This window comes from Panthera pardus, unplaced genomic scaffold (genome assembly GCF_024362965.1).
Source record: "Panthera pardus isolate Hobbes unplaced genomic scaffold, ASM2436296v1 HiC_scaffold_7, whole genome shotgun sequence".
Lineage (NCBI taxonomy): Eukaryota > Metazoa > Chordata > Mammalia > Carnivora > Felidae > Panthera > Panthera pardus.
This window is the reverse complement of record NW_026527002.1, coordinates 24,601,231-24,619,846: the sequence shown is the minus strand read 5'-3', so window position 1 is coordinate 24,619,846 and position 18,616 is coordinate 24,601,231. Positions and strand designations below refer to the sequence as shown.

Below are 18,616 nucleotides of genomic sequence, written 5' to 3'. Positions count from 1 at the left end.
TCACACACGCACAAAAGCACAGTCTCTCTCTCTCTCTCTCTCTCTCTCTCTGTCAAAAATAAATCAATAACCATTTTTTTAAAAAGTCTTTGACATATCTAATCTAAAAAACCAATTCAAAGTTAGATTGTCACAAAATTAAGTAAAAACTCATCCGAGATGATGAAAGAGTGGTATATAGATTGGATCTTACTGGAGTCACCACTGGATCCACACTCACCAAAACCACGGCCACTAGCCACATGTGGCTGCTGAGTACCTGAACTGTGCCTAGCAGGAACGGACATGTGCTGCAAGCATAAAAACCTCCTAGATGTTGAAAGCTTACTATGAAAAACAATGTAAACTATATAATTAATAATTTTTATGTTTATATTGATTAACACAGAAATGATATATTGGATATACTGGGTTAAGTAAAACGGATTATGAAAATTACTGTCCCTTGTTTCAACCTTCTTGCCATGCGGCTATGTTAAAAATATAAACAAGTACACATGGGGCTGCATGGCATTTCTATTGCAGAGTGCTGCTGTAGGGTCCTAAACCAGCAGTTAGCAATAATCGTATCTTAATCCAAACAAAAATGTATGTCATGAAACAAGTTTTCAAGTTATTAAAGTTTTCAAGTAGATTAAAGAATGTCTCTCTCTTTTTTTATTTTTTTTACTTTATTAAATATTTAGTATTTCCTTTCTTCTCTCTCCCTCCTGGCCTTTTGTTTTATCTCTTTTTACAATGTCCACTCAAGCTTCTGCTGCTGAGACCTCCCAGCCAGCTGGGCCGATGTGATTATCTGCAAACAATAAGTATGGAAGAAGGCACAAATCAGAGGAAACTCCTGGCACCCTCTCTATGAAGGTGATATCTGAGTGAGACGGGAAGGATGAAGATATTCAGGTCATGTTTATGTGTGAGAGGTGGGGGTGAGTTTGGAGGGTGTTTTGCATGAAAAGGGCAAAGTTAGACTTTTTGAGAACTGATTAAAGCTGGATATGGCCAGACGTAAGAGAGTGGCCATAGGAAGGCAGAATGTCAAATGCCTCAGAGGCCACGACATTGTCTGGACTTTATTCCTGGCACAACGGACAACCAATTGGATCGGTTTTGGCAAGGGGAGGATAGGTTCTTATTTATGTTTTAAGATCACCCTTGCAGGGAACAACATGGAAACTGAGAGAGCGGTTAACAAGACAGCTGGAGTTGCCCAGCTATGCAATTACTGTGGCTTGGATGACACGGCAGCAGAGAGGGGAGAGTAAGTGGAAATTGCGAGGCTCGTTTGGAGGTAATATTGGCAGGTCTCTGACTTGCTAACAAATTAGACCAGGTGTGTAAGGAAAAAACAGAAATTCAGGATAACTCCTGGCTTATGGTTTAAGCGAAAAATTTAGAGGGTTCTTTTTAAAAATATCTACTTCTGGCACCGTAACAGGAAGGATGGAGAGGAATCATGAAGATGAAAAGAAAGGATATTTCCATTTATTAAGAAACTGCCAAGTACTAGAAAATGGTGCTGGGTGGTGTCTTATATATGTTGTCCAATTTAAGTTTTTCAGGAACGCTCTGAAAGTAGGTAGTAATCCTTTAGATTAGAGACAGGCAAACTAAAGCACAAACAAGTTAAATAACTTGTCAAGGGTCACTCAGTAGCTTAGTCTACTGTCTAATTCCCTCTGTCTTAAATGCTTTACACATACCACCCCATACCAAGACTGATCATTTTCTCTAAATCAGTGAACTACTGTTCCTAGGATATTTATTGCAAGATGGCTAAAGACATAATGCGACCAATCTTCTAAGATTTGAGAACAGACCCATTGGAGTGAGCACACTGCTCCAAAGGCCCGTAATTTGCAATTATATTGTTAGTAAAACGAAAGTGTTTGTGAGAATGAATCCTGGAGCTTTTACTGTGACCTGAGTTGTTACGATTCTACCTGAGAAACTCTGAAACAATCTGTTTAATGCATAACTTCAAATACAGACACTGCCCTTTGTACCTTAGAGGCCTTGTGAATTGTTTATCTCTCTCAACTAGGGAAGAGAGGACGCAGCCATGGACAGTGTCCCTCAGAACTGGTCTGGCATTTTTGCGCTTTTGCCATCAGCATCAGTGGTGCTCTGCTGTATGTCTCTTTCCCATTAATTCATGAATTAAACAGTTTAGCAATCCTTGAATTATTTCATATATTCCTTTGTACATCCAACACTTCTTAAACTCAGCACTTCTAAATTAAAATGAGGTATGCATGTCTTACACACATGAGGCCTTGGACACAGTAGAGGGTGAAATCTGAAAGAAAGACATATTTAAAATGTTTTTCCCAAAATGCAAACACAGTACCTGCCCTATTTTGGAGTTCAGCTTAACTGGGCATAGCTCTTTAACTTCTCGTAGTCTCAGGGATGCAAATATACATACCTACAGAATTTCCCTCCACTGCTAATCAAAACATTACCTCATTTACTCAAAGGCCAACATGGGAAATAGAAATATGTACATACAGAGCATATAGAAATATTTTTAAAAAAACAGACTTATTATTTATAGTCCAGATTATTCATAGAAGAGTCATCCTTCTATGTATTATTCAGTGATTCTAGATGGTATCCACAAGCCACATCAACGTTTACCATTTGTCCCAAATGGACAGACTGGTCAAAAGGGAAGATGCATGAAGGCAATAATGACAGAGGTATGTATAGGAGGTGAGTGTTAAGAGAGAAGAAGGCCTTCTAGATGTCAACACAAATGGTTTTGGTTTTGGACTGAGCTGATTTAATTTATAGTCTAAAACAAATGTATGCATTTCCATAAGGAAGATTTGAATGTATAAGACTGTGATAAAGCTAACTCACCTTATGGTTACCCTGATGTTATGTGATGAATTGTGCCCCCCCCCCCACCCTAACCCCCAAACCTAACCCCCAGTACCTCAAAATACAACTATAGTTAGAGATAGGGTCTTTAAAGAGCAATCAAGGTAAAAGGAGATCATATGGATGAGCCAAAACATAAAACTGGTGTAGTTATAAGAGAAGACTAGGATACAGACACTCACAAAAGTAACACCAAGACACAAGAAGATGGCCATCTATAAGCTAAGGGGAGAGGACTCAGAAGAAACCAGATCTGCCAACACCTTGATCCTGGACATCTAGGCCCCAAAGCTGCAAGAAAATAAATTTCTGTTTTCAAAACACCCAGCCTGTGGCATTTTGTTATGGCAGCCCCAGCATACTAAAACACGTACGTTAAAAAAAGATTTTATTCATTAGTTTTCTTCAAGTAGAAAAAAAAATATTTTTGAGATAAGCTCTGGATACTTTCCTTATATCTGGCATACACTATATCAACAAGAGGAACTATGCAGTCTCTTTGGTGTATATATTTGTATAAAAATGGATTCATATAATTCATTTATTACATATATATATATATATATATATATATATATATATGTCAGTATCCAGGAATAAGTGATTTATATATTACAACATTTACCACAAGCCAACTTGAATGAGAATTATTTTTGTATTTATTTCTCCAACTATTTTGGTAATTCTTAAACTCTAGGAATTCTATTTATTCCTTATATCACTTAAGCCACTATATGTTTTGCACATAATACTCACTCAAAAACTCTTGCTTAATTGAATTACAACGCTTTTAAAAATTGTTTTCTAATGTTTTATTTATTTTTGACAGAGAGAGAGAGAGAAACAAAGTATGAGTGGGGGTGGGGCTGAGAGAGAGAGAGGGAGACACAGAATCTGAAGCAGGGTCCAGGTTCTGAGCTGTCAGCACACAGCCTGACGTGGGGCTCGAACTCAGGAGCTGTGAGATCTTGACCTGAGCCGAAGTCGGCTGCTTAATGGATTGAGCCACTCAGGTGCCCCAAATTATAACACTTATTAATGAAGGATACATTTTTATCATAGCTACTGGTTTCAAATATACAAGTTATCAATTCAGTTTCACAAAATGAAATGTCATGTTTCAGACTCATAAGAAAAAATATGTGTGTTCTATAGGTAGAAAATGGCAATGTTATTAAAATTGTTCTAGGCTTAAATAAGAGAAGTATGTTACTCATGCATATTGTTTGTTCTCCATTAATATTTAAGTGTTTCATGCAGTTTGAGGACATATATCAAAAATACTCTCTACTTAGATAACAATTACTTTGCAAGTTGTAGTAAGATTCAACTTTCTGGGAATCAGTGCATAAATAGAAGAAAAATATGACCATTAAAATTCATAAGTCACGTGGTAACAGAAAGTACTTCAACATATACTACATATGCTAGGTATAAATATCTTTATATTTCCTATTTGACATATCTATAACGAAGATAATTTCAGGTAGCAGAATTCTTTGTCCAGAAAGAAGTTTATCAACTAAACTAAGAAAGGAAAATCATCTTTTAAAACACTCTAGGTCTTCTAAATTGTAAGTCTTGCTTCCTAAGAAGTTTCTTTAACAAATAATCAAGACCTAAGAAACTTTTCAACAGGGACCCTTGGGTGGCTTAGTCAGTTGAGCATCCAACTTCAGTTCAGGTCATGATCTTGCGGTTCATGAGTTTAAGCCCCACATCAGGCTTGCTGCTGTCAGCACAAAGCCCACTTCAGATCCTCTGTCCCCATCTCTCTGCTCCTCCCCACCCCACCCCCGATTGCACCCTCTCAAAAACTAGTTAAAATTCTTAGTCAATACCATAAGCGTCACGTTTTATTTCATCAAATATGTGCTATTATAATTGTTATTCTTGATTTAATAAATTAGTTTCAGGGCACCTGGGTGCCTCAGTCGGTTGAGCGTCCGACTTGGGCTCAGGTCATGATCTCACAGCTCGTGAGTTCGAGGTCCGCATCGGGCTCTGTGCTGATGGCTCAGACCCCGGAGCCTGCTTTGGATACTGTGTCTCCCTCTCTCTCTGCTCCTAACCCACTCACATTCTGTCTCTATGTCTCTCAAAAATAAATATACATTAAAAAATTTTTTAAATAAATTAGTTTCAATTAAAAGCTAACTTTAATTGAAATTAATTTATTTTTTTTAATTTTTTTTTAACGTTTATTTATTTTGAGACAGAGAGAGACAGAGCATGAACAGGGGAGGAGCAGAGAGAGAGGGAGACACAGAATCTGAAACAGGCTCCAGGCTCTGGGCTGTCAGCACAGAGCCCGACGCGGGGCTCGAACTCACAGACCGTGAGATCATGACCTGAGCCGAAGTCGGACGCTTAACCAACCAAGCCACCCAGGCGCCCCGAAATTAATTTATTAAATTCAGTGTTTTACAATCTATTCTGTCTCAGACGTCAATCCACCATGCTATTTGTTTATATATGAAGTATCAGATAAGTTACTTTAACTTGATAGATGATCAAATGAGTCCATTAAAATCATTTACATGCATCATATAAATAATGATAATTATTTCCAAAACATAAGGAAAATAAAATTAACTTCTTTCATTTAGACTTAAAAGATACTGTGAAAATTGAGATGAGATTAATTGAATAACAACTCTATTAGAAAAAGGAATTGAGGGGCGCCTGGGTGGCGCAGTCGGTTAAGCGTCCGACTTCAGCCAGGTCACGATCTCGCGGTCTGTGAGTTCGAGCCCCGCGTCAGGCTCTGGGCTGATGGCTCGGAGCCTGGAGCCTGTTTCTGATTCTGTGTCTCCCTCTCTCTCTGCCCCTCCCCCGTTCATGCTCTGTCTCTCTCTGTCCCAAAAATAAATAAAAAACGTTGAAAAAAAAAAAGAAAAAGGAATTGAGCTCTGGTGTTGAATGGCCTTGGTTCACCCCTAACACCCCTGGCTGTGCAGTCTCAACCAGGTATTTACCTCTTTGCCTCAGTTTCCTCATCTGCACAATGGAGATAATAATAGTTTATATCTTATGGTGTTAGTGTAAAGCTTAAATGATTTATGTGAGGCACTTAGTGCCCAGCACACAGAAAGTGTTTAATAAATGTTAACTAGTCCTAGTGATTAATGATGGTAATAAGTATGTGTATACGTGTTTATATTTATATGTATGTATATAAAACCTACAGAAATAGGGATAAATATATAGAAATATTAATTTGATAGAAAGAGGATGCAAACTATGAAGCAATCTCATTATATGCCTTGTGTCTGACTCTATACTGAACTCTTTAAATGCTATCTCATTTAACTTTTTTTTTCTTTTTTTAGTAGGCTCTACACCCAAAGTGGGGCTTGAACTCATGATCCCGAGATCAAGAATCCCATGTTCTACCTATTGAGCCAGTCAGGAGTTCCTCATTTAACTCTAACAACACACTGTGCCCATGAGGAAGGTGGGGCTCTGGTCAGTTGGCTAACATGCCCAAAGCCCTACAGCTTTGAATTAAGTCTAATTGACTCCAAAGCCTGCATAGTCTTTCCAATGCCCCAAACTATCTAAGTAGTATACACTTGATGAGAAGGATTTTGCAAATATACTTTAAAAGACACTCTGGCATTCCAGGTTAATCTGTGAGAAAACTGCAGTCCCATGCTAAATCTGCATAGACATACTACACAGCACTAGAGCATTTCTTAAAGTGAATTTGGAATGATTACACAAAAGATATACAGGTAATATACAACAATATGTATGGACACATTAAACATAATCAATTTTAATTCACTTTTACATTCTTGGTAAGAGAGTATTTTGAATATGAATAAATCCCTCACTTGAGAATATGAGTATTTCAGTTACTCTGGCTTACCATCCTGTTATTTCTTTACCATGAAAAGAACCCACAGGAGTTAGAAATGGATGAAACTTGCAAAAAACGGAGCAAATGGGGAAATGCCAAAACTTCCAAGAGAGAAAAGAAAGAAAAATGAAGGAAGGAAGGAAGGAAGGGAGTTAGGGAGAAAGAAGGAGAGAGAAATCCTAAATTGTGAGATTGTTCAGCATGTAATTTTTTTCCTGTTTCTGAAGCTGACAAGTGGTACATGTGATTGGTATGGGAAAAGAAGTCAGGGCCCTGGACAGGACAATGGAGACAGAATATACTCAACCAAAATATACAGATGATATTTAAAAATTTCCCATTATCTTTGAACTTCCCCAAACTAAAAAAAATAATAAAATTTAAAAAATAAAAAACTAGGTCACACTATATGTTTCCTTAGCAAATTAACTAACAAATACATACAGTTTTACTTTATTCACCTAGAATCAGTTTACAAATAAAGGAAAATTAAAAGAAAAATCACAGAGTCTAGAAAATCCTCTGAGATTCTGGAATTTTTGTAAAACATTTCTACATTAACTGTGAATTGTCATTTTCAAAGTATAACTATACTCCCCAACCTTTACTAGGGTCTACTATACCCTCTCCCAGAGCTCAGTAGGACACTGCCCTCTCTCCCACTGGGAAAGTGTACTCTTGAGCCGTTGCGACCAACCCAAGCGTCATTCTTGCCTCACACATTAAACTGTCTCTCTCTCTCTCTCTCTCTCTCTCTCTCTCTCTCTCTCTCACACACACACACACACACACACAGACATTAGCTAAAAAGAATTGGCTCAAAATCCAAAAATTTATATTTGACATCGACTACACACACCTCCAAGTCTTTGTCTTCCCATGGCTGTCAGAGGAGTTAAATAAAATAATGTAGGGGAAAACACTATAAACTGTGCATATAAAAGAATTCCATAAACTGTAAAGGTCACATATTAGTATAATTATTGTTATTATACTGGTATTTATTAATATTGGTGCTCACACAAAAAAAAGACAGTCTAAGTTCCATACATGACATAAAAAAGTGTCTATTTTCAAGCCTCTTCCTATTTTTGTAAAATCACTTTCTACCACCTTCTCCTGCTTTACTATACATTGGAGCCTCATAAAACCATAAAACTAGCTTTATTTTTTTCACTTGCACATTATTTTTATCATTTATCATTTATTTATTATCATTTATTTTCTTCATCTCTTGGTCAAATTGTACCCCTTGTACAAAACATAAATTCATATGGGAAAGAATACTTGAAACATATCTGATAAAGGACTTGTAGCTATAAAATATACAGAACTCTTACAACTTGATAATAAGAAGACAACTCAAATTTTAAAAGGTGTAGGGAGATGCATAGGTATTGAACAAAACTTCATCAAAGTACATGCACATACATAAGCTCATGAAAAGATGCTCAGATACATTCATCATTAGGAAAATGCAAATTGAAACCACAATGAGATCTCATTGCGTATCTTTTAGAATGTCTAAAATTAAAAGACTGGGCATACCAAGTGTTGGCAAGAATGCAAAGAAACTAGAACTACTGGTGGGAACATCAATTGGTACAATTACTCAGGAAACCAGTTTGACAGTCTCTTCTATATGATCCATCCATTATACTTCATTCATTCTTTCATTCATTCATTTATTTTAATGTTATTTATTCTTGAGAGAGAGAGAGAGAGAGACAGAGCACGAGTGGGGGAGGGGCAGAGTGAGAGAGAGACACAGAATCTGAGCTGTCAGCACAGAGCCCGATGTGGGGCTGGAACTCACGTACTGTTAGAGCAGGACCTGAGCCGAAGTCAGATGCTTAACCGACTGAGCCACCCAGGCGCCCCTAGCCATTATACTTCTAAGTAATTACAGTTGACCTTTGAACAACAGAGGTTAGGGACACTGACCGCCCCCCCCGCCCCCCCCCCCCCACAAATGCAGTTGAAACTCCACATAGGACTTTTTACTTCCCCAAACCTTAACTACTAACAGCCTACTGTTAACTGGAAGCCTTACAAATAGCATAAACAGTCGATTAACACACAGTTTGTATATTATATGTATTATATACTGTATTCTTACAATACAGTAAGCTAGAAAAAAGAAAATGTTATTGAGAAAATCATAAGGAAGAGAAAATATATTCAAAGTACCACGTATAAGTGGGTCTGTGCAGTTCAAACCCATGTTTTCAAGGGTCAACTGTATACAAAATAAAGGGAAGGATATGTTCACACAACAACTTTGTTCAGGAATGTTCATAACAGCTTTACTTGCAAAAGCCAAAACTGAAACAGAAATGAAACAATTCAAATGGTCATCAACGGGTCAATATAAACAGTGCTATTTAGCAAACAAATAAACAAGAATTGAGAGATGCAACAGAATGAATGAATCTTAAAAGAATTATGCTGAGTTAAAGAAGTCAGACACAAAAGAATACTGTGTGATCCCATGGATATAAAATTCTAGAAAATGCAAACTAATTTGCAAGGGCAGAAAGTAGATCAGTAGTTATCTGAGGTAGGAGCGGGATGTAGGGTTTATAAAGGACCCTGAAAAAACCTTTCAGGTGTTGGCTACATTCACTACCTTTATTGTGATTGCTTCACTGGTATATACATATGTCAAAACTTTTTAAATTGTTCACTTTAAATATATGCAGCTTATTATATGTCAGTTGTACCTCATATATCTGGTTTTTTTAAAGGAATAAATAAGCTGATACATACAACATGACAGAATCTCAAAATTATTATGCTAAATGAAAAAAAGCAGGACACAAAAGGCTATACACTACTACACTATTTTACTTTTTTATTATTTTTAATTTTTTTTTTTTATCTGAGGTGGGGGGGCACGAGCGGCAGAGGGAGAGAGAGAGAGAATCTTAAGCACACTCCATACTCAGTGTAGAGCCCAACCCAGGGCTCAATCCCATGACCCTGGGATCATGACCTGAGTAGAAATCAAGAGTTGGACACTCAACTGACTGGGCCACCCAGGTGCCCCTACACTATTCTATTTATATATTATTCTGGAAAAGGCAACACTGGAGATAGAAATTACATCATTGGTTGCTGTGGAGAGATGGAAGGGGCTGTCTGCTAAAGGGCATGAGGGAATTTGGGGTAAAGTGGGTACAGAAATGTTCTACATCTGCATTGTGGTAGTGATTGCACGATTGCATACATCGGTCAAAACTCACTGAAAAGGATGGATTTTACTCAATGGAAGTTTTATCTCAATATAATTATCTCAATGTAATTATATCTCAATATCAAGAGATTATATCCCTCTTAACTTAAAGATAAAGGATTACTATGTCATCTCTTGTGCAACCTACTCCAGGAAAAGTTAGTGGGCTTTCTGGTAGGTTTCTGTAATCCTTCTCCAGTACTCTATATTTGCACTTATCACAGTAATAGTGTTTTTATTCATATCCCCAACCAGACATGAAAAACTTAGGAGAGAATCATTTCCAGTCATTGCTTAATCCCCAATAGAGAATATAGTGCTGAAAAATCAGGTTTCTAACAAAAATTTTAATTCTATTCTTGGTATTTCAACTTCCTCCTCCCTTATTGTTATTTCATTCAGTGAGTACATACTCATTAAGCTTTAGCTAAATGCCCAACTAAAGAAGTGGGCAAGAGCAATACGGTTCCTGCCCTCAGAGGCCCAACAATTGGTCTGGAAGAATGATCATCAAATATCCAAACACGATGTGTGATAAAGTTGGTAAGCATCATGTCAGGGAGGGAGCAAGATCCAAGGAAGTTGATGTATTGGATCAGGAGTCAGGAAAGATTTTGAAGGTGTTTTTTTAAGCACCGACCTACAAGATAAGTGGAACCTGGCTAAAATGCTGAGGGAAAAATGATGGTGATGGTGGCTAAGAGTGCCAAAGAATAGAAGCAGCACCCTGAAGGCACAGAGCATGGTACATTTGAGGAACTAAGACATCTATTCCAGCCGAAGGAAAGTAAGGGATCTCAAGAAAAGAGAAGTGAAGTTTTAATTGCAAATCATGGACCAAGTCACATAGCACTTCATGCTAAGGGCATTAAGAAGTTAACAGATTGTTTTAAATGAAGGGAAACACGGGGCGTCGGAGTGGCTCAGTCACTTGAGCTTCCGACTTCAACTTCGGCTCAGGTCATGATCTCACAGTTAGTGACTGAGCCCCGCATCAGGCTCTGTGCTGACAGCTCAGAGCCTGGAGCCTGCTTTGGATTCTGTGTCTCCCTCTCTCTCTGCCTCTCCTCTGCTCGTTTCTCTCTCTCTCTCTTTCTCTCTCTGTCTGTCTCTCTCTCTCAAAAATGAATGAATGTTAAAAGAATTTTAAATGAAAGGAAAACACAAAACAAAATAAAACAATGATCCAATCGGTATTCTCTACATCTGTCTAACTGCTACTTGGGAAACTGACTGGAGGCTGGTAAGACTAGGAAGGGAAAATGGTTGTGCAAAAATTCAGGTTAGAAATAATCATTATTTTGCTGAAAATTAGCCTAACGTAGGGAGACAGTCCTCTCCGTAAGTACCTAACAATCTGACTCAAATGCTTCCAGTCAATCTTAAGGGAAAAAAAAAAAAAAAGAGGGTGAACTTTAATAATCCAACCTACTTACATACTTTTGATGGCCCTTCAATGCCTAGAGGACAGAGCCCAACTCTTTGGCACCCAGTCACAATCTGGCCTGTGTGCCTTCTTCACGTCATCCCTGCCATACCACCTGTTCCAACTGTAATCTCCTCTGTCCCAAACACCTTTCTGATTCTTCCCTACTCAACAACTTCTAACCAGAGAATCATTAACTCCTCTCCAGGTTAGTCAGGCTAAATGTATCCTTTGTGCTTCCATTTTCCATGGTACTTCTACCCATTATACTAATGGAATAGTTGTCACCTTACATTATTGATGATTCTATGTATTTGTCTTCCAAGCAGATTATTTGTGTTTGAGGGCAGGGACACTACTTTATTTATATTTGTATTCCAGGCACCTAGTATGGTGTGTATAACTTAATGCCTGCTAAATTAACATATATCAACTTCATGTGCAACCTATAGCCACGATGTCTGAAACAAGAAAATGCAAAACAAACAAACAAATAGTGGGACAGATGTCATAATCTTAAGTATGCTAAGAGCATGAGAAAAACACAACACAGTATGTGAGCCTAGAGGAACAATACTCAAAGATTCAAAATATTAAAAATTACTAAGTTACTGGGCCCAGATGATGTTATTAGCCAATACTTTTAAATGAGATGAGGACATGGGATGCCTGGGTGGCTCAGTGGGTTGAGCGTCCGACTTCGGCTCAGGTCATAACCTCACAGTTTGTGAGTTTGAGCCCCGCATCAGGTTCTGTGCTAACCGCTTGCTCTGACACTGGAGCCTACTTCAGATTCTGTGTCTCCTTCTCTCTCTGCCCCTCCCCTGCTCACGCTTTGTCTCACTCTGTTTCTCAAAAATAAATCAATGTAAAAAAAATTTTTAAAAAATATTAAAAAAAAATAAATGAGATGAGGACACAATGCCTAGATGCTTATGTTGACTTTTTGCTATCATATATAACTGTGATTCTGCTATACTGAAATAGAGTATAGAGAAAGTATCAAACTTTCAAAAAATGAAATGCTTGGTATAAATAATACAAGCATTAATACCCATATACTTTGAGAGTAATGACTATTCTCATGTTACAACTTTTTAAACTCAGGCACAGAAACATTAAGTAACTTACTCAGGGATACAAAGCTGGCAGAGAGCAAAACAGATTTGCACACAGATCTTAATGATCCAAACTCCATGCTCTAATCACTGAACATACTCAGGGCAATCCCTGTACCCTGTTTAGCTAAAAGCACCATGAAGTCAGGAACTATGTCTACCTTACTCATCATTGTATCTCTGAGGCCTATTAGAGGGCTTACCCAGGTCTCTAGGGCTCTATAAACTCTTGAAGACATACGTAATTTGTTTGTGTATGCAAATAGAATTTCTCTAGAGAGAAGGTCAATAAAAACAGGTGACACTTATTAACAACTTACTGTAAATCAAGTAGTGTTTTAGATGCATTATCTCATTCTATGAAAACAACAGCAGCAACACAGAATACATAGTGGGTACTTAATGTATGCCAAATCATTGTTCTAAATGTTTTCATGTATTAACATATATGATCAGTATACCAATTCTATAAGATAGGTATTATAATCCCATACACTTCAAAAATGAAAAAGATGGACTTGCCCACGTCCCCTCCTCCCTACTCCCCTATTAGTAAATGGTAGGGCAGGAATAAAAACCTCTCTACATGAAACAAAGCCTTCTTTCTTGGCTTATATGCCGTGAGTTGGTCATCCTCAAAGACCTTCATGTCCATCAAAATGTTAAGAAAAATCACAAAAAAAGAAAAAGACAATGAACTCCTTATGCATTTTCCAGAAAACCATCTTGATAAAACCAATGGTTTTCATGGCAACACAACATCAGAGGCTATGAGCTAACTCTCCCATGCAGAGATCATACTGTGCCATTATGTATTAAATACAAGAAGTATAGGCAATAGGGCAGATCTGTTCTTGAAGGTGTATCCATAATGAATGGGCACAACAGTATTGAGTTACAAAGGCACTTAGTTTCACAAGCACATCTGTATACATACAGCTCCCAATACATCAGGAGGAGGGTTTCTGTGAGCCCTTACAGACTTGTGACTCAGAAAAGTACCTTCCCTAGGTAACACTCAGATGAAAGCAAAGGAACATAGTTTGGCCTGCAGGGTGGGATCAAGGTTTCAGTGCTCACGTCCCCTTCAGTTGGTCATCCCTGTGCAGTGAGCAACCCGATGACCCCGTAGAGCAGCCATTGTTACTCTCATGGCCTAGAGCCATGGAGACTGGATTTGAATCCCCAGTTTTATCACCTGGACATGTGTAACTTTAGTGGAGTTTTTAAATGTCTCTGTGCTTCATTTTTCCCATTTGAAAATGGGGACAATATTAGTATGAACTACAGAAATTTGTTTAAAGAATATACGAGAAAGAAAAAAAATGCATATAAATAACTTAGAATAGTTTATAGCACATACTAAGAATTCAGTATTAGCTAAATATGTATATTACACATACATATAAGTATATATTATATATATATTTGATATTCCTAAACAAGTTGTCCAGCTGTAAGAGTAAGCCATTTTTGAAACACTCCTTGTGTCTGTGTATGAGCTGATCAATATTAGCAGGTGACAGTTCCTATGTGGAGAGCGAACAGAACGGATTCTACCTGAAGGTATCATTGCACATCTGGTTATTTTGTTTGCATCTATAGCTTAAGGATCTAAAGCTATGATATCTCGTCTAAAATTGAGCTTTCATTCCCAGGAGTGTGAAACCTCTTTAACGAAGGTGGCAAACATGTAAGTCAAGAGCCAAAAATCCCAACAGCAACTACAAGGCACACCAGAGCCACATGTTTGTGACCCAGGAATTCTCACTTACCATGTATCAGCATCTCTAGCCATTTAGTAAATGGAAAGATAGTAGCAAATGCAGTGGTATCATTTACAAGCTCAAAATGAGATGGTATTTTGAAACGCAGTCAAGTCCTTTTCTACTTTCTTATATTTTTAAAACAAAATTCTCAAGCTCTCCAAGTCAGATGTTCCAAGACTGGTTTATATAATTTCCAAATTATAAAACTCCAACAAGGAGAAATCAATTTTTCTATCAGATTGGCAACATTTTAAACACACTGATATTATCCAGTGTTGGCAAGAGCACAGCAAATACGCTGTGGGTACTTAAGAAGTTTCCTTGCAATATCTATTGAATTTGAAGTGAACATCCCCCTAGAGCCAGCAATTCTCTTCTCAGAATAAATCTTCTGCAGTACCCTTGCAAAGATAATGTACACAGACATTCACTGCATCACTATTTGTAAGATCAAGGTTTCAGTCCTCACTTCCCCTTAGCTGGTCACCCCTGTGCAGTGAACAACCCTACGACCAAGTGAATATTCTGGGATATGGTGGCTGGCTACACTGGGTCGATACATTAAGAAAAGAAGAATCTTCATATATTGACAGAGAAATATTTGATAAATATTAACTGAAAAATAAACTTCAAAACACTGGTATGATATTGATGTGAGCCATTAGCCAATCTTTTGCAATAATGAAAGAAAAATTCCTGTGGTCACACACATGAAGGGACACAAACCCAACTATCAATGGCAGTTACACATATGAAGTGGAATAGGGAAGGGGGTTCACTTTATATTTTACTATAATATTCATGTTGCTTTATAAGCAAGTACTATTTTCAGAATTCACAGAAATAACAAAAAATTTCAAAGAAATGGGGCACTCAAAACCAAAATTATTTGCATGAGGGTATTAAAAAAAAAAGCTTAGCAATCCCCCCAAAATTTGCACTGTCCCATATGCTTAGATAACAACTACAGAGTAAAAGGCTTAAAAGATCTTAATAGACCCATATAGTACTTTAAGCATTGTACTACCCTCCTAAAGCATGTTGAGAAAAATTACATATTTGTAGGCCCATAAATGGAGCTTAGGAGAAATGGAAAGAGAACAATGGCTCTCAATTTCCATTCCAGTTTTTTTTTTTTTTTTTTAAAGTAATCTTTACACCCAATGAGGGGATGGAACTCAGGACCCTCAAGACCAAGAGTCACATGCTCCACCAACAGAGCCAGCCAAGAACCCCTCTTCTCCACTTTGAAAAGAGAAAACGGAGTAGTTTAGCAACACTCACACCTCTGTCTCCTCTTCCCCCAGGGAGGAGCCAACCCTACTGGGCCACTGACTTCAACACAGAATAATATATCAGGTGGCTTGATGATGTGTCCACAAAAGAGGAAAAACAGAGAAAGGTGTGGTGAGAGGGTGGGAACTGTGGGATTATTATGTAAAAGTAGGGATAGCAGGAGAGGAAGAATATTTTAATGAAGAGTAAATGTTTGTGAAGAGGGAGAAGATACAGATAAAACGGATGGAAAAGTGGGAAAAGGAACAGAACAAAACCAGGAAATGTTGCTATCTATGAGGTGGTAAGCTTTCAGGACAACCCTTTAGGTTTAGAGCTTCTGTATTCTGTGCTCTCCAGCCCTTGTTGTCAAATGAAAGTTTACTGAAGACTGCAGGTTGGAGAGGGGTCCTTGGACTTTTTTGAGCAAGCCTTAGTAACCGGCTCATCAGGTATGAAGCACATACTATATTCAATTCAAAGATGACATCACATGCTGGCTTATTCTCCTTAGACACGGAAACACTCAAATGGCCCAGTGTTCAAACAAGCTTGCAAGGGATCTCTGCCCAAAGGAAGCAAAATTGGTTTAGATAGAATTTTATATATTCATGTACATATATAGTTATACGTATCTATAGTTATAGATAGATATTAACTACAACTATTGATATATATTACAGATAACTATAACTATAGATCTATAGATTATCTATAGTTATATCTATAGATCTATAGATTATCTATAGTTATATCTATAGATCTATAGATTATCCATAGTTATATCTATAGATTATCTATAGTTATATCTATAGATCTATAGATTATCCATAGTTATATCTATAGATCTATAGATTATCCATAGTTATATCTATAGTTATAGATACAACTATATATGTATGTTTCCCATATAATCTCCCAGCAGCCTCACCGGAAGATGCCCACTCCCAAAACGTCTCTATGGGAGAACTGAGTAAGACTGGAGCAAGGCGTTGGGATGATGCTCCAGGACCAAGCACCTCCCCACAAACCTCAGGGGCCTGTAGATATCCATTTGCCCTGGCCTTGCCCCAGGCCAAGGTGGGGGGTGGGGGGGGGAACAAAAACAAAACTCCACCGAAGCCCCCCGGAGCCCTGGCAACCATGTGACCCGCCGACGACACCAAAGCTTTGTCTCCCAAACAAATCCAACTTTTCTTTTACTTTTTCTGGGTGAGCGGCTTGCGCGTGCCCCCCACCGCCTCTCCTGCAACCCTTTCTTCTTCCCTCCACCGCAGGCTGGGGGAGGCCTCGAGGTATCTCCTTTCATCCCTGCCAGGCGTAGGAATCCCAAGGCTCAGCCGCTCGCGGGCGGGCGGGTGGGCGGGCGCCCCTCCTCCAGCAGCCCGAGGGGCCCCGAGACTCCTCCCGCCCGACACCGGCCGGGGGCGGTGGACTCGGGCTCGGCCCCCGGCGCGCGCGGCGCGGGCAGAGAAACTTACCTGCGCGGAGGCGCTCCCGGAGCTCCCGCGTCGCAGTCAGCTGCGCCGCAGCCGCCGCATCTCCCGGCGGCACGTTCCCCCCACCCACCCCAGCAGCGGCGTCCCGTGCCGCACTTTTCCGAGCCGGGGAAGTTGGCTGAAAGCGCGGAGGTGGGAGGTGGGGGTGGGGCTGGGGGGAGCTGGGAGAGGAGGCTTAAGGATTTTGTGGTTTGTTTGTTTGTTTGTTTGTCTTGATCTCTAGCAAAGACTTTTGACCGTATGCTGAAGGATATTAGTTTTGCTCAATGGCGACAAGGCAGCGGCCTGACTCTCACCGAACGATCGATTTACTAAACAAACTGAAACGTGGGTGGGGATGTTAAACAGTAACCAGCAGCCTCAATGAAAACTGAAAGCGGCGAGGCCGCCACCGCCTCGGCGCGCGCATTTCCCTGTTCCCAAGGCCCCTGGGTGACCGGCGGGCGGGCCAGCAAGCCCCGAACCCCGGCCTCCCGTTGACCGTAGTGGCTCACCGGGGCCTCCCCGAGGCCGCCCGGAGGTAACTGCCACACGCCACATGCCTAAATTCCCACCATCAGGGTGAGGCCCTCCACCGCTTGACCGTTTGAAGTCCTCGCCAGCCTCCCGCACTGGAGGAGCCCCACCAGCTTCCGCGCCCGGCCCGCACCGCGGGCACCGTCCTCTCCCGGTCACGCCTAGTCTAGGGCGGTGTCAACCTTGAGGCAGTGCGTTTGGACCGACGTTGGTGGAGAAAGCCTGCTGACCCCAGAATGCAGATATAATTCTGAGCCAATGAGGTCCAGAAAAGGGCCGGAAGTATTATTGAAGGGAAATGAATAGGTTCCTAGGGACAGCACTGCGGCCACACCACTAGGGGAAGCCGCAACCATTTCATTAATCTGCACCTTGGCCGCTGGGGTTAATTTCTGCCCGGATGGTTGTGGCCACCTTGCTCAGCAAGAGTTATGGGAAGAGGTGGCAGACTAGTTTCCCCTTCCCCTGCCTACCCAGCCACCTGTGGATTCAGTCATTAAGTACCTCTTTACATATGTATCTGATGGAAAGCTTTCTTTCTCCCTCTCAAACCCTAGGCGTCTTCTCAAGCTTTAGACTTCACGAAGTGATGCTCAGACCCTTTCGGCACTTGCTGGTCATCTGGGTCAGGCTTTTGTTCACTAGGCAATATAACCCAAAAGCTGTGGCTTTAAAAAACATCTCAACAATTTAACTTGGTGGTTTCGGGAATGAATGACTTCAGGTCAAACAAGTAATTATCCTCATGAGATAAATAGTTACTTAATCCGTAAGGTTTTTCTTTTCCGACCAGGGGGGTGGCGGTTATTTTAAGACTGTAATAACAATGCCAAGGAGATCAAAGAGCTAGGTATTTTTTCTTTTTCTTTTTAGATCGGGCTTACAAAACTTTCTCAGTTTCCTCCTTCTGAATCTCTTGCTCAAAGGCTCTTTTAAAAACAAGTCGTTGGTTGTTTTAGAAATCAGAACAAAGGAGAGAAATCATATACTATTTTCTTTAAATCGACCCTCTTGAGCAAAACACATTCTT

At 39.6% G+C, this 18,616-nt stretch overlaps 1 protein-coding gene across 1 annotated transcript in view; it reads right to left on the bottom strand.

The window, feature by feature from the left end:
- The window catches only part of HNF4G (hepatocyte nuclear factor 4 gamma), a 127,981-nt gene extending 110,616 nt beyond the window's left edge, over window positions 1-17,365 (bottom strand). Inside the window, exon 1 of the mRNA XM_019453313.2 lies at window positions 17,053-17,365. The gene's annotated coding sequence lies outside the window, so the exon portion shown is untranslated. The remainder of the gene's footprint in view (window positions 1-17,052) is intronic.
- Window positions 17,366-18,616: the final 1,251 nt, after the last annotated feature.